A 22587-nucleotide genomic window follows, 5' to 3' on the forward strand; every position below is an offset into this window, starting at 1 on the left:
GGGGTGACTGTTACTGGCATGTAGGGGATAGAGGCCAGGGATGCTTCTAAACATCCTATAATGAACAGGACGCCCCCACCCACAACAAAGAGGAATCCAGTCCAAGATGGCAATAGTGCTAAGCCTGAGCAACACTGCACTGGGGAAGGCCTTGCCTCCACATAAGCCAAGAAGGAAATTATTTAGATTTGCACCATCCGATGGGGAGCTTCCTGTGAGACGAGAAATGATCAGTATCTGTGCTGTCCGATGTGGGAGCTACCAGCCACATGTGGTTATTGAGTGGGTCAAATGTGGCCAGTGTGACTGAGGAAGCGAGTTTTTTATTTTATGTAATTTTAATTAATTAAATTGTAATGGTCCCATGCAACTGGTGGCTACTCTGTTAGGCAGCACAAGTCCATACAATGGGAGCTTAGAAGCACTGAGATCACCTGCCCCTAGTCAGATGTCCTTTCCACTGGTTTATGACTGAAAATCCACAGTTAGACACTCCTTCTTTAGCTAAGACTTTAACCCATGTTGGTATGACATTATCTGTGGGAGGGAGAAGACCTTTAACTTGTAAAGAGCTGTTGCTGATTTAATATGACTAATGGATCTGAAAGATATTTTGGCACTAAGAGGCTAGGGTAAAAAACAGGACCCCATGAGAATGACCAGGGGGTAAACTTGGGGAGGGGCTAACTAGGATACACGGGGGGAGGTGGAGACATAGGCTAGAGGTAGCAAAGGCAACCCGTGCTTTCTTTCCTCATATACACTCTGCTGAGACTGGAAGCCAATTACTCAGCATTCTCATCAGACTCATGTCTGTGAAAACTAGAGCCAAAGAGTGCCAGGAAAGACAAGTCCGTGACAAAGGGCAGCCTGTTTCCTGCTCTCTCTCCACCTCCTTGTGGCTTTTAGTCTAAGTCCCCAAGCACTGAAATATTTTGGTGCCTCCTCCCATATATAAACCCAGATTAAAGCAATACTAAACCACAAAACATAAAATGATTTCTTTTTATCAATTATAAAATTCTGGATAAGTCCATGAAAGCCTCATTGTTCTAACTTTGGCTGGCACCCCAAGCAAGTAAGTACCTTGTTGTTAACCTAGCACTGCTTTAGGGTCTGAGTATTGGGGCTGTTTTCTCCATAATCCATTGTTTATCTAGTCTATTGTGCAAATTTTCAGAGATGGAATATTGTGTAGATACTCTACTCTAAAGATTCTAGAGAAGAAAGTCACCAACCTCACCTGGTAAGCTCCATCTACCCATGTTTCTAGAGAGGGGAAGAAATACCTGAAACAAATCAAACCAAACCCAAAATGCTGTCTTCCTCAATGTTCTGCAGGGCTCAAATGCGAGTTTCTGGTAGTATCAGCTTTGGTGATCTCCATGGGGGACAATGGAGACTGATCTCAAACAGTGAGTTCACCAGAATTATGGCAGTGAAGGGGAATTGCGGTATAAGAATTGCTAAAAAGATAAAAATTGTTTTGTCCAGAGAGACGCAAGTTGAGAGAGATGTAGGGCTGAGAGAATAGATAGTTGTGAGCATTTACTCCTCCACAAATCATGAGTTTTTCTGAAGCAACAGGGTGAGGCGGGGGTGGGGGGTGTGGACAGGAAGGTAGATAAATTTAAAACAGTAAAATAGTAAAAGGAAGTATTATATAAAACAGTGTGGTGGTGGTGGGAGTGGGGAGGAGATATGACTTAAGAGTTTTTTATCCCAATGCTAAAGGGTGCAAAAATAAAAGAGTTCAAAAAATGTTTAAATGTAAGATGACAGTTCCTTAACAAATTATTGACTGGAGGAAACTGAAGATGTTTAAAGCTAATCTCACGAGATTAGCATAGGAAGGTGCTCCATCTCCTTCCCAAAACGACCTCTTGCCATTCTCCAAAATGCAACACTTAGACCTGCCTGATCATGAATCTTTGGGTTTATTTCATATGGGCACCCTTGTTGTGGAATAAGATCAATTAAACCTCACGGGTAAGTTTGCAATTTACTGACATTTGACATAAGCAGCTTTTACGGGTTGGTGCTGAAACAGGCTGAGAAACACAATCCCTCCCTGGGTAGAACTGGGAGCTTTCCTGTGGCAGCAGCAAGCCCAGACATACGGAGGGCTGGAGGGGAACTGTAGTTCAAATGCAGTAATAGCTGTTTTTAAACTGATCTGCTCTAAGTCTTTGAGTGCAATGGCTGATTATTGGGTCAACAAACATGAAAAGCATTGTCATTGGCCCAAGTTTGAACCAGAAGCAGCATGTCTTTCATGAGCATTTAGGATGAAAGATGTAAGATTAGAAAAAAATGTTGGTAACAGTGAGCATCATTTGAGGGTCTTTGTAATGTGTATTTTGCCCTAAGAGGAAAAGTAAGGCAAGATCTATGAAATGTCCTTGATCTTTTTGCAACCTAGAGTTGTAGGCCCTGCATTACCTTCATGTTTCCATTGCAAGAACTGCCAGGTTGGTTTTCCAATGAAACTTTCAACTCTCAGCCTAATAAGACTGTGACCATGTGGCGCAGTGAACAATGGTTCAAGGACTACTTCACTGAATGTGAATTTGACTACATTATGCCTATTCTTAAAATCCTTAAAATTCATCAATTGTTCTCCATTACCTCCAAGACTGGGAGTTTCCTTGCTAGGATGTACCACTTTCATCTCTCGCCTCACATTGTGCTACGTCCACTTCTCCAAATGCTCCATGTTCTCTTGTAACACCACAGCCTTGCACATGCCATGCCCTCATTTTAGAATCATACACGCCTTCTCTACGAAACCATCGTAAGCAGCTCTTGAATTAGATGCTCCTTTGCGCTCTGTGCTTAACTTGTTTACAGCACACATCGTGTTCTATTTAAGTGAACTCCCAACTAACCTGTGAGATTCCAGAAGCTGGAGGAGTGTGCTCTGGAACTGATTCTTCTGCTAGATGCTGAGAACATGTGGGCAATGGCACATTCTCAGCATCTAGCACCATCCCAGGCACAAGTGGAGCAGAGGTAGATCTGTGCTTGATGATTGAATGGATGAGTTTCAGTGAACTGTGAATGATGGGGAGTTTTTCAATAAAGCCACACCACATGTCTTCTCTTCAGCAGAATAAATGCTGCATAGAAGCAGTTAATAGTCCCCCTTATGTCAGCTCAGCACATAGATATATGAGAAGTCCCATTGTTTTCCATAAGCCAAATAAGACAAAGTAAAAGCAATAATGGTCCATACACTTGAGAAAAAGGAAGGAAGGAAGGAAGGAAGGAAGGAAGGAAAGAAGGAAGGAAGGGAGGGAGGGAGGGAGGGAAGGAAGGACAATTTTCCCATGAGTCTACTGTCAGTGAAAGGTATTATTTAAATATCATTTTTTTCTGAGGCTTTGTCTATGAGCACAAAGAAGAAAGTGAAATATATTGGGCTCCATCCATGAGATTAAAAGAGGAACATCTTTCAGTTCCCAATCAATCAAAAGACACAGGTTGTGTTTCAACCAGAAGCCATTTCTGAAGAGGCACAGGAGCGTAGGAGAGTTGCGTTAGGCAATGGAAACCAAACTGAGCCTGAAATGAAAGCCTGGGTTAATTAGTCAGTTTCTTTCCCAATATCTGCCCTAACATTGTCTTTTAAGTTTTTGGAAATGAATACGCTTTATTTTTCACCTCAGTTGGATTTATTGTGCCTCACAGGTATTGACTCCTTTTGCTCTTCCTCCTCTCGCTATGGAAAGACTGAGCAGAGGAAGTGCTCGGACAGGCATGCCCTCCCAGAGTGCAAGAAAGCCATCAGGCAAGTGGCAGGTGCAGAGACCACAGCCAGGGCCACACAGCCTGGAGAGGGCCTCCCTCCTGGCAGGGAAGGCTGTCTCTACTTGCTCCTCTCTGAGAATGCTCACCAGGTGTGGCTGGGGGTTTTGGCAGCCTGCAGCTGTGTTTAGGAGGGCATTTGCTTTATCTACCACATCCTTTGAGGATTTCATTGCAGGCCATTTTATCCACTTTAATGGATGTTCTGGCAGCTTGTGAACGTGGGGCTGTGTCTGCATGCCCTGAACAGTGATTATGTTCACCATTGTTGAGGTTGAATGTAATATATATTCACAGATCCTTCTGCCACCTCCTTTTCACAGGATGGACCCTTCAGTTCTGGCCAAAACAAGAAGAAAGCTGTAAAAAGAAGGGCTTTAGCCCAAAAGTTGGGGTTGCTCAGTTTTTTTCCTTTCCCTCATACCCCATCAGCTAATTAATCACCTCCTACTGCTATTTATAATTCCTTAACAGTTTTCGAATCTGTCCTCTAGATTAGCTAAATAAATATAGCACATCAACCAAAAATCAAGTTCTATAAAGTTACTAATAGGGAAATATATAAAGTGGAAAAAGCTGTTTATAAAAGTTTGAGTAAATGACTATATATGTACATAGATATGATTTTGAAAAGAACTTAATCGGATACACAAACATTAATAAGAATGCTTATTTCTGGATAATTAAGGGGCGATTTTGTTGTATTCCTTATACATTTTAAATGTTTTAATCCAAAATTTTTTACAGTGAGGATGTATTATCTTTTGTCATCTGAAAAATAACACAAATAAAGAAGTTAAAATAGAATTAACTGAATTTGTACAAATAGGGGAAGATAAGGGTGCCCCTGTTTTCTCTATTCATGCCACCACTACCACTGTTTAGACTATTGGTCATAATTTTTTTCTCACCTGCAAATATCCCCTTGCCTGTTACTTTCTCTTCAATTTCTTTCCCCATTATTCATTCTCTCTGAAAATATTAGGTTGGAGAAAACGTAACTGCATTTTTGCATTGTTGGAATTTGCTGTTTGATATTGGAATACATTCTTAAATAAATGTGGTTATGTTATACATCATTTTAACGGGCATTATTTCTCGCTTTATGTTTTTTTGCTAATGACTTATTACTTGCTGTTTATTTTATGTTTATTTTAGACTATGGAAATGATGTTAAACAAAAAGCAAATTCAAGCAATTTTTTAATTCAAGTTCAAAATGAGTTGTAAAGCAGCAGAGACAGCTGGCAACATCAACAACACATTTGGCCCAGGAACCGCTAAAAAATGTACAGTGCAGTGGTGGTTCAAGAAGTTTTGCAAAGAAGACGAGAGCCTTGAAGATGAGGAGTGTAGTGGCCAGCTATTGGAAGTTGACAATGACCAACTGAGAGCAATCATTAAAGCTGATCCTCTTACAACTACATGAGAAGTTGCTGAAGAACTCAACGTCGACTATTCTACTGTCCTTTGGCATTTGAAGCAAATTCAAAGGGTGAAAAAGCTAGGTAAGTGGGTGCCTCATGAGTTGACCGAAAGCAAAAAAAAAATCACCATTTGGTGGTGTTGTCTTTTCTTATTCCACACAACAACAATGAACCATTTCTTGATCATATTGTGACACGCAAAGAAAAGTGGATTTTATACAACAACCGGTGATGACCAGGTGAGTGGTTGGACCGAGAAGAAGCTCCAAAGCACTTTCCAAAGCCAAACTTGCACCAAAAAATGGTCATCTTCACTGTTTGGTAGTCTGCTGCCAATCTGATCCACTACAGCTTTCTGAATCCTGGCGAAATCACTACATCTGAGAAGTCTGCTCAGCAAATCAATGAGATGCACTGAAAACTGCAATGGCTGCAGCTGGCATTGGTCAACAGAAAGGGATCAATTCTTCTCCACAACGACGCCTGACTGCACGTCGTACAACCAATCCTTCAAAAGTTGAACGAATTGAGCTACAAAGTTTTGCCTCACCCACTGTATTCACCTGACCTCTCGCCAACCGACCACCACTTCTTCAAGCATCTCAACAACTTTTTGCTTCCACAACCAGCAGTGTGCAGAAAATGCTTTCCAAGTGTTTGTTGAATCCCATAGCACAGACCTTTATGCTACAGGAATAAACAAACTTATTTCTCATTGGCAAAAATGTGTTGATAGTAATTGTTCCTACTTTAATTAATAAAGATGTGTTTGAGTCTAGTTATAAGGATCTAAAATTCACAGTCCCAAACCACAATTCCTTTTGCACCAATCTAATATCTTTCAAAGAAGGAAATCTGACCAAGTGGCTCCTTTAAATCTTCCAGGGTTTCCTGGAGGATAAAGAAGTCCCAAATCCTCAGGCTGAAGATAAGATCCTTCAGAAGCTCATCTGCACTTGAGATTTACTTCCAACTCCTGTCTCCATTCCTGGTAACCAGGAGTCTGTCTGGGCTCCCCCGCTTGAGACGTGACATGCCCCAGGACTCCCTTTTCCCTCCTCACCTCCTCCTGCCTTCACCTCCCTCAGAGTCAGCCTTTCACAGTCATCTCTTATGACACTTCTCATAGGGCACCTTCCTTGGCATCGCCAGGTGGAGTTAAGGGTTTTGTTTCTGCCTTGGTCATGGCTCTACATTTACTATAATATATTGATATAATTATAGCCATGTGCCACTTGACGATGGGAATGTGTTCTGAGAAATGCATTGTTAGATGATTTTGTCATTGTACAAAGTGCATAGAGTATACTCACACAAACCCAGATGGTAGAGCCTACTACTCACCCAGGCTATTTGGTCTAGCCTATTGCTCCTAGGCTACAAAAGTAGACAGCATGTCACTGTACTGAATATTGTAGTCAATGGCAACACAATGGTAAGTACTTGTGTATGTAAATACTTCCTATCTAAACATGGAAAATGTTAAGTAAGAATATGGATATGAAAGGTAAAAAGTGGCACACCTGTATAGAGCAGTTACCATGAATGGTGCTTGCAGGACTGGAAATTGCTCTGGGTGAGTCAGTGAGTGAATGTGAAGGCCTTGGACATTACCGTACACTACTGTAGACTTTATAAATACTGTACACTTAGGCTACACTACATTTATCAAACAATTTTTCTTACTCCAATAATAAATTACCCTTAGCTTACTACAACTTTTTTTACTTTATAAACTTAAGAAAAATTAAAACTTCTTTACTCTTTTGTAATTAAAAAGAAAGACACTAGAACATGTATTAGCCTAGCCCTACATGGGGTCAGGATCAGCAGTATCGCTGTCTTCCACCTCCACATCTTGCCCTGCTGGAGGATCTTCAGGGGCTATGACACACAGGGACCTGCCATCTCCTAGAATGCCTTCTTGGCTGGGCGTGGTGGCTCACACCTGTAATCCCAGCACTTTGGGAGGCTGAGGCAGGCGGATCACGAGGTCAGGAGTTCGAGACCAGCCTGGCCAATAGTTGAAACCCTGTCTCTACTAAAAATACAAAAATCATCTGGACATGGTGGAGCATGCCTGTGGTCCCAGCTACTCAGGAGGCTGAGGCAGAGGAATCTCTTGAACCCAGGAGGCGGAGGTTGCAGTGAGCCGAGATCATGCCACTGTACTCCAGCCTGGGTGACAGAGTGAGATTCTGTCTCAAAAACAAAAACAAAACAAAACAATGCCTTCTTCTTGAATACTTCCTGAAGGACTTGTCTGAGACTGTTCTAAAGTTAATTTTTAAAAATAAGGAGAAAGCGTACACTCTAAAATAATGATTAAAAGTATACTATAGTAAAAACAAACTAGTAACATAGTAATTCACTATCATCAAATATTATAGACTGTACACAATTATATGTTGTGGCGATGCAGTAGTTTTGTTGATACCAGCGTCACCACAAATGTGTGAGTAATGCGTTATTATGTGATGTTAGGATGGCTACAATGCCACTAGGTGATAGGAAATTTTCAGCTTCATCATAGTCTTGTGGGACCACGGTCCTATATACAGTCTGTCGTTGACTGAAGCGTCGTCACTTGGTGCATGCCTGCATTACTTTATGTGTCTTTTCTCCACCTGAAGGGCAGGAGGATGTTCTGTCCACCTCTGTGCCTGGCTCTCAGTACAGCATCGGGCGTCAGTAGGTGTTTAATAAACATTGCTGCGTGCACATGCCTTTAGCTGGCATGGATGGGGAGGGAAGAGCAGGGGATCTGTGTTTTGTTTCATGGATTTATTGCTGTAACAAGCTGTTGTTCTTAGTTAAGCAAGTTTAAGCTCTCTTCTTTCCTCAGAGGATGGTAAAGCAAGTTTAAGCTCTCTTCTTTCCTCAGAGGATGGTAGTGCATTAAAAAATATTAAGGTATTCAATCATACCAGCGTGTACTCACTTTATACATCTGGGGCATGAGGAGATGCATGTTACTACCTGTGCTTCATAGACACATAGCAAAATACCTCCCCTCAGTAAGCAATTTAACCTGGGTAAGTGTCCCTCGGTGTCATGAGTTGAGTGCTGTCCCTCCAAATTCTTATGCTGAAGTCCTAAGCCCCAGTGCCTCAGAATGTGATCTTATCTGGAAATAGGGTTGTTGCAGATGTAATTGGTTAACGTGAAGTCACTAGAGCACACCCCTAATACAACGACTGGTGTCCTTATAAAAGTGGAAAATTTGGACATAAACACACATGCACACAAGGACAGTGACACGTGAACATGAAAGCAGAGATTAGGGTGATGCCTCTACAAGCCAAGGAATGCCAAAGATGGCCAGCAAACACCAGAAGTTAGGAGAGAGCCACAGGTTCTCCCTTGCAGCCCTCGAAAGGAGCCAATCCTCCTGACACCCTTGATCTCAGCCTTTTAGTCTCCAGAACTGGGAGACAATAAATGTTTGCCGTTTAAGTCACTCAGTTTGTGTTTTTGTTTTTTAACAACAGCCCTAGCAAACTAATACTCTCAGGGACCCTTAAGTGAAGCATCAGAAAGAAGCACTTTATCCTAAATCTCCCTTATTGAACTATCATTTTGAAAGCCATCATCTGGGATGATTCTGGAGCCGTTTGCAAATGGGAAAGGAATGGATGTATTCCAGCTCCTTTAAAAATTAAATTAGGCCAGGTGCAGTGGCTCACATCTGTAATCCCAGCACTTTGGGAGGTCAAGGCAGGCGGATCACAAGGTCAAGAGATTGAGACCATCCTGGACAACATGGTGAAACCCCGTATCTACTAAAAATACAAAAATTAGCTGGGCGTGGTGGTGTGTGCCTGTAATCCCAGCTACTCGGGAGGTTGAGGCAGGAGAATTGCTTGAACCTGGAGGGCAGAGGTTGCAGTCATTAGAGATCGTGCCACTGCACTCCAGCCTGGCAACAGAGTGAGACTCTCTCTCTCAAAAAAAAAAAAAAAAAAAAAATTAAATTATGGTTGTTATTTCCTTTTTTTCCTATTCTTTTTTAATTTTTTCAACTGAGAAATAAAACTATCTGAATCTAGGTGCATATAGAAATAAATTCAAAAGATATAGACTGAAACATAAGTCTCCTGTTTATCTTCATCTTCAGTCCTAGCTACCCAATTTCCCTCCCCCAAAGGCATCCTTTGTGTGTGCAACCTTATGTATGTGCAAATGTATATTTCATTTTTCTCATAATTGTCATACACTATACAATTATCTACATGTTGCATTTATAATTTTGTTATAGACATTGGAGATAACTCTCTATTAAAATACCAAACATGCCTCATTCTTTTTGATGACTGCATAGGATTTCTTTGATGGATGTATTTTCTGCCCATTTAAAATACATTCTCAGCTGATTTTCTCAATCAAAACAAACAACATTTCCAAGGTAATCATTTCTCAGCCTGGATGAGGCTGAGCCTTTCCACTGCTCTCTCCTCCATTAAATAAATGCATACTCTTTTTCTACCTGAGGTTGTTAGATATGCCTCAAACTCGATGAAAACCTACTTTTCTCATGTTTTATACAGGTGTGGCCAAAGCGGAGAAGCTTATGTCTGTTGTGCAACAGGTGTATCCTGCCCCACTAGATCATAGTTCACCAAGTTTTTCTCCTCTGATGAGCTATGCTAAACATGATCAATTGGATACATGTTATGCCAGATGAAATGTGAGACAACATACATTAATCACAACCTTTGATTAGTGTATTCATTGCCTTCCTGTGACCTGTGGGCCATTATTCACTTTCTGAATTCTGCTGCACTGAGATTTCAGGACTTGCCTGGGTTCTCTCTATTTGCATTTCTAGAACCTTTCTTAAATTCTCATAGAAACAACTGGGAAATGCTTCTTGTTAAACAAGACTGTGCTTGCATTTGTCATCTAATTTCCAAAAATAAGTTAATAAAGCCATTCAGCTGTAGGGTAATGATATCCTACTTCATATGGTTGATTCCAAATGTGAGCTTAAGGGGATAATAACTATGTTGAACTCATAATTTTTCACTTTGAATTTAAGAAGCTCTTTAAACATTAGTGATGGCCGCAAGTTCAGATGACCTTCAGATTCCCTTCCCTTTCCACAGTCTCTGTATCTAATCCATTCTTCAAACCCTAACTCATTGCCTCTCAATAGTCTTCAAAGATCTCCTCAGCCTGAATGAATAATGCCTCAGCCTCCCCACCTGATGCAAGAGCTGACAGTATGGAACTCTACTTGGCCCTTATTTCCTTCAGTCTTGTTTTTGAGAGATTTTTTCTATGCCAGCTGCACATATCTCTTGAGAATCAGAATTGAGTGTGGTACCCTTTATTCACAGAGTAAATCAATGTCAATGTCCACAGGGTACAGTAATAATCATCAGACATTCAGCCTCTCAGATAGTAATAGTTAACATTTGTAGAACACTTACTTCATATGCACCAGGTATCATTTAGAGAATTTTACAGGAATTATCTCATTTAATTGTCATACTATCTTTTATGTAATGGGTATTCTTATTATTTCCATTGTATAGAAATAAAGAAAGACAGTTGAAATCATTTGCCTAAAGTCACACAGCCAATCAGACTTCAGATGATGTGATCTTCCACACTAAGGTACCTGTCTCCTCGTGAGCCCCAAACTCTAGGAAACGAATAAAAACTCAGCCATCGACCTTGAATAATTCAGAATTGTAATTAGATTTGCAAGTTTAGTTAATAGATTCTCTCAATGGCCTTCTAATTCAGCACCCTGCTTTTGTCCTGGAGGCGTTTCCAAGAGCTAGTGTGATCCTGTTAAAAACTAAATCAGTTCTTGGCCCCAAACTTTCCAGTGACTTTTCATCTCACTAGAGTAAAAGCTAGAGTTCTGATAATGGCCTATAAAGCCAAACAGTGTCTTTCCCACCACCATGCCTCTCTGACCTCCTGTCCTACTCTCTCTGTCCTTAGCTCCCGTGCTCAGCCATGTTGCCTCCTTACCGTTCTAAGTCAGGCATGCTTCTGCCTCCCACCCTTTCCATTGACGTCTCCCTGTTTGAAACTCTCTTCCCTTAGTTAGTTACCCCATAATCTTCTTTGGATTATGACCTGAAGGGACACTTCTCAGGCTACTGACTGTGATGGAATGACTAGTTTCAGACTATTTTGTCCCCTGTAAACAATTAGAAAACAGGACAAGGTATGTGAAGCAAGATAGTTTTCAGGTAATGGAAAATAAACAACACCAGACTGCAAAAATGGGGAGAGGGGAGTGTGAGGTGAGCCCCACAGTAGTCCAGCTGTCTGCCTGGAGACTTGAGTTTGAGCAGAGCACAGGACTCTTGCTGGGCTGAAGAGGAAGGGATCAGAGTTTGAGGCAACTGAAATAGCTGGAATCTGTGCAAAGACAAAGCCCTAGAAGTCTGTGCATGCGTATGGGAAGCCCCTCCATCAGTCCACGACTGAGGGCTTGACTGTATATGTGCAGGGAAAACCATCAGAGGCTTGCCAGATGTCAGCTGCTATAAGGTTGAGACTGAAACAGTATAACAGAGGTTGAGCAGTTCTGGGGGTAAATATGCGAGCATTTAGATTAAAATTAAAATTGAGTTCCTCAGTCACACTAGTCACATTGAAGTGTTCAATAGCCACATGTGGCCAGCAGCTGTCCTATTGGATGGTGCAGACATAGAACACTTTCTTCATTGTAGGTACTATTGACGAGTGCTGAGCTAGAGCTTCTACAATGTAGCATTCACAATGCCCAGTATTCAATGATAAATCACTAGACATAAAAACCAACAAAAACCATACAAGGGTAGTGTAATCCATAGTAAAAAATAAAAGCAAAGGAACTATTCTAAGATGGACCAAATGTTGGACTTAGAAAATAAAGACATTAAAACATAAATGTTTTACAACATATATTCAAAAAATATATTAATTAATTAGAGACAAATGGTCCTAAGTTGCGATTAAATTAGGAATTTTTAGTAGATAAATGGGAACCCTAAAAAGAAACAAATGGAAATTCTAGAATTTTGCAATGCCTGAAGTGAATCATTCACTGGAGGAGCTTGCCAGCGGGTTGGAGATGATAGAAGAAAAAGTGAAGTTGGAGACATAGCAGTAGAAAATATCAAATCTGAAAAACAGAAATAAAAAATCTTAAGGAAAAATGAACAAAGGGTCAAAGACCTATGGAACAATATCAGACAGTCTAAGTTACGTCTATTTGGTGTCCTAGAAGGAGGAGAGAGAGAGAGAGAGAGAGAGAGAGAGAGAGCAGAAAAAAATATCTGAAGAAATAGTGGCCAAGAGCTTCCCAAAATTTTAAAAAATGACTTAAAAATCCACGAAGCCCAAGCAGGATGAAGATAAAGGGAGCCCACCTAAGTACATCAGTCAAATGACTGAACACTGAAGATAAAGATAGAATGTTAAAAGCAGCCAAAGAAAAAGACACATACAAGGGAACAAAGTTAAGAATTATTACTAATGCTCATCAGAAACAGTAGAGGCTAGAAGACAATGAAACATCTTTGGAGTATTGAAGTAAAAATCCTGTTCACACAGAATTCTATACAAATTGAATAAAAATAGTCTTCAAAATTGAAGGTGAAAAGAAGACATTTTCAGATAAGCAAAATCTGAGAAGATTCATCACAAGCAGATCTGAACTACAGGCAATGCTAAAGGATGCTCTTCAGTATAAAGAGAATAGTACCAGGAAGAAACCACACAAAGAACGAAGAATATTAGGAACAATAAGTAACTGAGTAAACAAATTATAAAACATTCATACAATAGACTCAGTAATAAAAAAAAAATGACTGATAAATGCGGTAACATGGCTTCAACTAACCAAAGGAAGCCACATTCAAAAGACTTAACATGCATAGTTGCATTTATATTAAATTCTAGGACAGGAAGAACTAACCTATAATGATGTAAATAGTATCTGTGGTAGCTTGAGTGGGAGTAGGAGACTAAATATGAAAGAGAAAGAGGGACATTTCAAGGAAATGGAAATTTTCTGTAGCTTGATTAGGGTAGTGGATGTATACATTAGTCAAAAGCCACTCATCTGTACACTTAAAATGTGGGAATTTTACAGAAGATAAATTATACCATGGTAACATTGGCTGAAAAAAAAAAAAAAAACCTTAAAAAAGGTAACTTCGGCCCAGTGCCGTGGCTCACGCCTGTAATCCCAGCACTTTGGGAGGCTGAGGTGGGTGGATAATGAAGTCAGGAGTTCGAGACCAGCCTGACTAACATGGTGAAACCCAATTTCTACTAAAAGTACAAAAAATTAGCTGGGTGTGGTGGCGTGTGCCTGTAATCCCAGCTACTCAGGAGGCTGAGGCAGGAGAATTGCTTGAATCTGGGAGGCAGAGGTTGCACTGAGTGGAGATGGTGCCACTGCACTCTAGCCTGGGCAACAGAAGGTGGCTCTGTCTCAAAAAAAAAAAAAGCACCTTCTTAATGAGGCTTTCCCTGAGCACCCTATTTAAAATTGCACCCCACTACTCCACTACTCCCTAGCACATATCTCTGTCTAACACACTGGATATTTTTGTCTTGCTTTATATTACCTCCTAGAATGTAACTTCCATTTGGGCAAGAACTTTTGCCTGTTATGTTCAGAGCTGTGGACCATACCAAGAACAGTGCCTAGCACATAATGCATGCTCAATAAATTTACATGAATGAATGAATAAAGGAATATATGAATGAATGAATTTACCTTCTTTACTGTTATCAGATATAAGATGAGTAGACAGGCTAAAATCATACTACACTAATATGCTGTGAAACTCAAGACAACAGATTTTAGTCTAATTCCAATTTACAGGGCAAGAAACCTAAGTAAAATGGTATTAAACATAGACTAAACACACGGGCCAGCAGTTGGCATGCTATGTGAGGTGCTTCATCTAGGCTCTTGGGTGAACTGTAGATGTTTACAAAAAAGGTAACCAGATATCTGTCTGTACTTTATCCATTGGAAGATAGGGGTGTTTTAGAGAATTAGGATAAGGGAGAGAGAAGTGAAGTTATTTCTCAAGAGACAGGGTGAGTAGGCTGCTATCTATCACCAAGCAATCTACTACATCCTGGCCTCTTTTCAGTTCTCAGGGAACTAGTAAGTCTAAACTCTTAGGTGTAGTGGGCTCATGACACTTGGGTTGCATACATCTCTGGCTATAAAAATGTGCTGATAAGAATGTGTGATAGACATAATACTCTAACATGAATGTGAGCGCAATTCCACAGTTAGAAATCTCACATAGCATCAGATTCCAGAGAATTAAAAACATTCACCTGGTCTAGTCTGTTGGAAAGTCCCTGCTGTTGAAGATGTTTATCCTGGAGAAAGAGGGCACCTTCAAAGTGGCGAAAGGCTCAGATAGGAGTGTGGACAAAATAGCAGCAGCATCCCATGGCAACACATTCCTGTCCTAAGCATCACACTCTTCCAAAGAAAAGATCAAGCTGCATTTAAGTTTCAGGTGGGGCATGTTTATTTCAGGTAGGCAGTTGATAAGATTCCAATCTACAAAGTCATGTGGATGACTCTGCAGTGTGTCACCTCAATGCCACCTCCTTCGGGGCAAACTCCAGCCTATGGCTCATCTCTACTGCACTTAGATGGCATAGCACACACTTTAGCACATAACTACAATCTGCTTGGTGCTGTGTCCAGGTTGTTAGCCAGCACTGCACCTCTCCTCCTGTGTCCATCATGAGCATCAGCCTCTCCAGCCCTGATGTTCAGAACACAGCTACCTTATCTCCTCATTTGCTTTTATTACTACAAATCCCTTTCCTTCCTTGTTTTCCCATCTCTCTTTCTTTTTCCCTACTCTCCACCCATTATAGAGTCCGTATTAAAAAAAAACTGGAGATTGGGAATCAGGTGTGGAAAAGAGTCGAGAGTACTCATACTTCTCATTCCAAGCCCTTCTGCTGGTTAAAATTATAAATGCCAGGAGTCAGCCCTTTCAATAAAAAGGAAAGGAATCTGGGGGAATTCTTGTGGAAGTAGAGAAGATATTATGGAAGAAAGGTATTTTTGTAAGATCTTGTCTAGAATAGGGTGGCGGAGAAGAGGGCTTAGAAAGAGGGACCAGGGTGAGGCAGGATGAGAAGGGAAGTGAGAGTAAGAGAGAAAATAAACTTAGAGATTCTTAGAGAAGAAGGAGGGAGAAGAAATCCACCCAAGGGAATACTGAAGATAACTCAGCAGGGAAGAACTGGGGCTGGGGAATGAGAGATGAAGATGAGCTGATTTAATGCTTTAAATCTGAGCCAAGAAAACTCAAGGAACTGTGACATCTGTGACTTATTTTGACAGTGTCTTGTTTTGGGCAGTGTGAGGGAGTGTCAGGGTTTTGAGTTACTTGTACATGGAGCTCTCTTGGTTCTCAGGACATCAATAGAAGAGATGGAGCATCGAGCAAGACAGCAGGTGAGAGAGAGAGAGTGTGTGTGTGTGTGTGTGTGTGCTACATTTGAACACCTTCAAGGAGACTCACCTCCTGCCAACTATATGTGGAGCCAGGATCTCCCCACATCCCTATGCTCTGATAGCTGTAGGGGATCGTGGCTTCACATCCAGGGGAACCTTAGATCACACAAGATGGGAACTGCTCTTAGCTCTCCTGTCTTCTGCCACCAAGTTTCCAAAGAGACTTCCTGGAGTAGGAATGATCTTTTCACCCTCATCAACACTGGTAGAGGACTTTTCTCTGAGTAGAAAGTACATGACACATCATGCATTGATTGCAAACACCAATACAGTAGGAAGTAAAGCAGCATTTTAGATGAGATCGAAGGCCAAGTCAGTGTGAGAGATAGAGCATAAACAATTTCCAAGCTTATCTTGTACCACCGTTCCCTGGCTCATGCCTTGCAGGCCAACTGGCCTCCTGGCTGTTCCTCAAACACAACTTCTGCACCTGCTCTGTTTACGTAAAAGCTCTGATCTCAGACCTCCAGGTACTTTGCCCCCAGGACCTCCCTATCTAAGGCATCTCCTACAACACCATGTCTCATTTTCAGGTTCTTCATGGCACTTGCCACTCTCTGACATGGTCTAGTGTGTTTATTTATTTCTCTGGCTTTTTTGTGTCTCCACCATTAGCATATAAGCTCCATGATAACAGGGATCTTGTCTATTTTCTCCAGCACTGGGGACAGTGTCTGGCACACAGAAAGTGCTCAGAAGATGCTCTTTGAATGAACAAACACAGCTGTGAATGTAATATTTGTAGCTTTTATGTTCCATGGAAGGGTTTTGTTCTGCACTAGGTACTGATTCAGTAAATTCTCCCAGTCCTACTATTCCACATCATGATGGTGGCAGCCCTTAACTGACTAAAGAATGTGGGAGACCAGTGCTAACAGTTCAAGACCCACCCAAAAGAGCAATGCTGTTAATTAAGGGAGCGAATGTCTGTGGTTCACTTTTGTTGTGCTGTTATAAGAAGGCTCAGAAGCCTCCCAGGTGAGTTGAAAGCCCTCTCTTTACTGGGTAAAATAAACCCAATTATGATGGGTACACTAGAATTCACAAGCAAAGATGTCTTGGCTCTGTCTTTGATTCATCTCCATAGTTTCTGTTTGAGGTTGGCCTGGACTCTCATCAGGGAAGGAGGGGGCTGGGGAGGACTGGAGTTACAGATAGGATCTGGACTGGCTGCTGGCTGAGCAGCCACCTTCAACTTTTCAAGGCTCTTGACTTGCTTTGATCACTCAGCCAGTAGCTGCTTAGGGCAGCAACCCTGAGTTTGTGCTTAGTAGGGTCCCGGCTCATGGGCACCCATATGGAGAGGATGTGCAAACCCCTTTTCTCTATGGGAGCTCATGCTCAGCTGTCTTCGGCCCAGAGCATCTTAGTCAGGACTGGCCTGAAAGTTGTGTTGTGAAATGTCAGCCAGCTTCTCCTGTTACCTGCTCCCCAAACTCCATTTCTATGCTCCAACTCCTTCCCCTCGTCCTTCATGTTCTCCATGGGCTAAGAGGCCCCAAAGCACAACTCACCAGCCTGCTCTCCTCAGCCCTCTCCACCATCCCCTCCACTTTCCAGCTTCACCTCAAGTCCTTGTGTTTCCACTAGAAGAGCAGGCCCAAGAGGTGCGGGGTGGAGAGCACTGGGGTACAAATTGGAGAGGAGCACTGGGGTACAAAGATTGGATGTCTGGCCACTTCTTTTTATCTTCATGAGCTGCAACTTTGGGCAAGTCAATTCTCTCTGAGACTCAGTTTCTTTATTTATAAATCTGGGATAAAAATCCCCGGCCTACTACAAACCAAAAAAAGCCCAGGGCCAGACGGATTCACAGCCAAATTCTACCAGCTGTACAAAGAAGAGCTGATACTGAAACTGTTCCCAAAAATTGAGGAGGAGGGACTCCTTCCCAACTCATTCTATGAAGCCAGCATCATCCTGATACCAAAACCTGTCAGAGACACAACAAGAAAAACAAACAAACAAAAATAACCAGTTCAGGCCAATATCCTTGATGAACATTGATGCAAAAGCCCTCAGCAAAATACTAGCAAATCTCATCCAGCAGCCATCAAAAAGCTAATCAACCACAATCAAGTAGGCTTTATCCCTGGGACGCAAGGCTTGTTCAACATGTGCAAATCAGTAAATGTGATGAGTCACATAGAACTAAAGACAAGACCCACGTGATCAACTCAATAGATGAAGAAAAAGCTTTCAATAAAATTCAACATCCCTTCATGTTAAAAACTCTCAACAAACTAGGTACTAAAGAAACATGCCTCAAAATAATAAGAGCCATCTGTGACAAACTCACAGCCGGCACATCACTGAATGGGCAAAAGCTGGAAGCATTCCCCTTGAAAACTGGAGCAAGACAAGCATGCCCTCTCTCATCACTCCTATGCAATATAGTATTGGAAGCTCTGGCCAGGGCAATAAGGCAAGAGAAGAAATAAAGGGCATCCAAATAGGAAGAGAAGAAGTGTATCTCTGTTTGCAGATGGCATGATCCTATAGCTAGAAAACCCCATAGTCTCTGCCCAAACACTCCTTGAGCTGATAAGCAACTTCATCAAAGTTTCAGGATACAAAATTGATGTACAAAAATTACTAGCATTCCTGTACACCAACAACAGTCAAGCTGAGAGCAGAACACAATCCCATTAACAACCGCTACAAAGAGAATAAAATACCTAGGAAACAGCTAACCAGAGAGGTGAAAGATCTCTACAATGAGAACTATAAAACACTGCTCAAAGAAATCAGAGATTACACAAACAAATAGAAAAATATTCCGTACTCATAGATAGAAAGAATCAACATCATTAAAATGGACATACTGCCCAAAGCAATTTACAGATTCAATGCGATTCCTATCAAACTACCAATGACATTCTTCACAGAACTAGAAAAAACTGTTTTAAAATTAGTATGGAACCAAAAAAAGAGTCTGAATTGCCAAAGCAATCCTAAGTAAAAAGAACAAAGCAGGAGGTAACACACTACCCAACTTCAAACTATACTACAGGGCTACAGTAACCAAAACAGCATGGTACAAAAACAGACACGCAGGCCAATGGAACAGAATGGAGAGCTCAGAAATAAAGCTGTGCACCTACAATCATCTGATCTTTGATAAAGTTGACAAAAACAAGCAACAGGGAAAGGAGTGCTGTTCAATAAAGGTGCTGGAATAACTGGCTAGGCATTTGCAGAAGATTGAAACTGGATCCCTTCCTTACACTATATACAAATATCAACTCAAGATGGACTGAAGAGTTAAATGTAAAACCCAAAACTATAAAAACCCTGAAAGACAACCTAGGAAATACCATTCTGGGCTTAGGAACTGGCAAAGATTTCATGACAAAGATGCCAAAAGCAATCTCAACAAAAGCAAAAATTGACAAATGGGATCTAATTAAACTAATGAGCTTCTGCACAGCAAAAGAAACTATCACCATAGGGAACAGACGACCTACACAATGGGAGAAAATATTTGCAAACTATGCATCTGACAAAGGTCTAATATCCAGAACCCATAAGAAACTTTAACAAATTTACAAGAAAAAACAACGCCATTAAAAATTTGGCAAAGGACATAAAAAGACACTTTTCAAAAGAAGACATACATGTGACCAACAAGCATATGAAAAAAGCTTAATGCCACTAATCATCAGAGAAAGGCACATCAAAACTACAATGAGATACTATCTCACACCAGTCAGAATGGCTATTAACAAAAAATAAAAAAATAACAGATGCAGGCAAGATTGTGGAGAAAAGGGAATGCTTATATACCATTGGTGGGAGTGTAAATTAGTTCAACCATTGTGGAAAGCAGCGTGGTGATTTCTCAAAGGCCTAAAGGCAGACATACCCTTTGACCCAGCAATTCCATTACTGGGTATATACCCAAAGAAATAGAAATCATTCCATCATAAAGACACATGCACATGTTGTGTTTATTGTAGCACTATTCACAATAGCCAAGACGTGGAATCAACCAAAATGGCCATCAATGATAGACTGGATAAAGAAAATGTGGTACATATACACCATGGAATGCTATGCAGCCATATTAAAGAATGAGAGCATGTTCTTTGCAGAAACATGGATGGAACTGGAAGCCATTATCCTCAGCATACTGATCAGGAACAGAAAACCAAACACTGCATATTCTTACTTATAAGTGGGAGCTAAATGATAAGAACACATGGACACATGTGGTGAAACAACACACACTGGGAACTAACTGAGGGTGGAGGGTGAGAGGAGGGAGAGGAGCAGAAAAAACAACTAATGGGTACTAGGTTTAGTACCTGGGTCACCAAATAATCTATACAAAATCCCTCATGACATGAGTTTACCTATGTAACAAACCTGTATATGTACCCCTGAACCTAAAATAAAAGTTAAAAAAAAAAATCCCTGGCCTATCTAGCTTAGAGAGGCTCTTAATTTGAAAGAGACAATGGATGGTGTGCAAATTGAAGGTCACATTATCCTTCTAGGCTGAGATGTTCACAGTTCACAGTTCTTCAGGAGCTGGCCTGGGCAATACAGTTTGATCTAATACACAATAAACTAATTGACAATTGGCCGTTAATGGCCAAAGAGTGCAAGGGTTATACCGTTTACATGGCACATAAAAAAGGTAACATATGTATCTCCAATCTTTTCATGTATATCCAGTCCTAAGGAGGAAATTATTGGAGGTACAGGATTTCAGCCTGACCTCAAGAGGCAACACCTTATGGGAAAAGAGGCTTTCGAATACTCAAGCCATGGTTTTGACAATTGTCCTCTTGGCCGTGCTCAAGGGTATACATACAAAGTCTTGTAACATCTGGGCAGGGCCAAAGATGCTACCACAGGCCACCATCACCATTACATAACTCATTATTTTGCAACTCTTACCTCATCCAGTTCAGTTTCTCTCTAAGTTCAGTTTCTCTTTCAAATAACCTGATTACAAATTGCAAAGGCCAGGCAGACCTGGGCAACCCCAAACAGAAGTCTCATCATCTGCTTTGGCAACTTCCTCCGTGACTGTGGGAGCAGAAATACAGACTCACAGACTCTCAGAATGGACAGGATCTTAGAGGTCGGCGAGCCTAGTCTTCTCTCAATGTCACTGGTACATCAACACAATGATTGGCTTATTGAGCCCCTACTTAGTGCCAGAGGTCATGGTGGGTGCCGGAGGGGATATGACTAAGACACTGAACAAGGCCCTGCCGCTGACCTCACAGTGCAGAGACAGGTGAGTGAGCAAGTGGTCGGGATGCCCTGATACACATAGCGTAGGTAAACACCCAGGGGCTCATGTGAGGGAATGTCATCCAGGGTCGGGGGGTGGTCAGAAAGGCGTCTTGACAGAGGTGCAGTCTTTCCACACCTCCTTGTCTTTCTTCATATATAATTGACAAACATAAATTTATACATGGTAATGTGTACAACTTGTTTTATGTATACATTGTGGACACCACAATGATCAAGCGAATCAGCATTTCTATCACCTCACAGAGTTGCCATTTTCTTTTGATAAGTGGATTCTTAAAGGGAGAAAAGAAGTGAGCTGGCAAGAGATTCACAGGTGGAAGGGAGATGTTCCAGGAGGAGTTTACAGCATGTGCGAAGGACCACAGGTGGAAGGGAGATGATCCAGGAAGAGTTTACAGCATGTGGGAAGGACATGAGCCAGAAAGGAAGAGAGATGGGAAGAAGGAGGGGGAAGTCAGAGAGGGCCAAGTTACCAGGACCAGGACCAGGAAAGAAAGCTGAGCGCTTTGCATATTTAGGGAACTGCCAGGAGTCCCCAGGCTGGAATGTGAAGTTCAAGGCCCGGAGCAGAGGGAGCTGAGGCTGGAACAGTAGGATGGACCAGTTCAGGAGGGGCTTCATGGAGCTGGGGCTTCATCCTGATGGGGTTCAGGACATATTGCCCCTGAAAATAGAACATTGGCATTTGAGAAAACAGCAAAAGCAGAAAGGCCACTCTCACCTTCCCTTGTTCTACCCTTCTCTCTGAGGCAGGTCATCAGTCCCAGGAAGGATTTCCTGACTTTCCCCTGAAGTAGGATGTTGGACCCTGGTGTGAGTGATGCCCGCATACTCAGAGGAAAGGAACATCCTTTTTCTAAAGACACAAGGACACAGAGGAGAATCTGAGCCAAGAGATGTGGTGACATTCCCTCCAGGTTATCACCTGCTTTGCTCGGTCACGCCTCTCCATGACTGTCCACTCTTCATCCGACCTAGCATAGCAAATACACAGGTTTCCCTGTTTCTCTGGCTCTTCATTTCCCCTCAAACGCTTCTATGTCGTGTAAAACTTATATTCTATGCATTTGTATGTTCTTCTCTTGTTCATCTGTCCTTCATTATAGGGGCCTTAGCCATGAATCTAGCAGTGGGTGAAGACATCTTGCCAGCCCTACAATCCCAAAAGCAACAAAGGACCCTTGAGGGTTGTGAACAACACAGTCATTGGGGAACACCAGATGGCTACTGAGGTTTCTCCAGTGGCCCATGGGCGCCAGCTTCTTTCACTGTAAGGTGGGTCAAGTGGTTCACCCATGTGTGTTCAAGTGGGGCCCAGAGATGCCTCCACAGGTGGGGGCCCTTTCCAGTCTACCTGCTCTTCCACAGGCCACGTTCCCAACCTCTGAAGACTTTTTGAGCCTGCCCTGCCCCAAGTTTCCTTTTCTTCATGGTTAAAGTGTCTAATCCCTTCTCCATTTCTCTAGAAAAGTGAGTTGTCTACACCACAGGCATTCCTTCAGCCTCTGGATATAGATGGAGCATACAGATCTTGTCCTCGTGGGCAGTGTAGATGTTTACAGAC

At 41.8% G+C, this 22587-nt stretch overlaps 1 protein-coding gene across 1 annotated transcript in view; it reads right to left on the minus strand.

The window, feature by feature from the left end:
- The window catches only part of NEDD9 (neural precursor cell expressed, developmentally down-regulated 9), a 199198-nt gene that overhangs the window by 146289 nt on the left and 30322 nt on the right, over window positions 1-22587 (minus strand). The window lies entirely within an intron of this gene.

This window comes from Pongo pygmaeus, chromosome 5 (assembly GCF_028885625.2).
Source record: "Pongo pygmaeus isolate AG05252 chromosome 5, NHGRI_mPonPyg2-v2.0_pri, whole genome shotgun sequence".
In the NCBI taxonomy this organism is placed as follows: domain Eukaryota; kingdom Metazoa; phylum Chordata; class Mammalia; order Primates; family Hominidae; genus Pongo; species Pongo pygmaeus.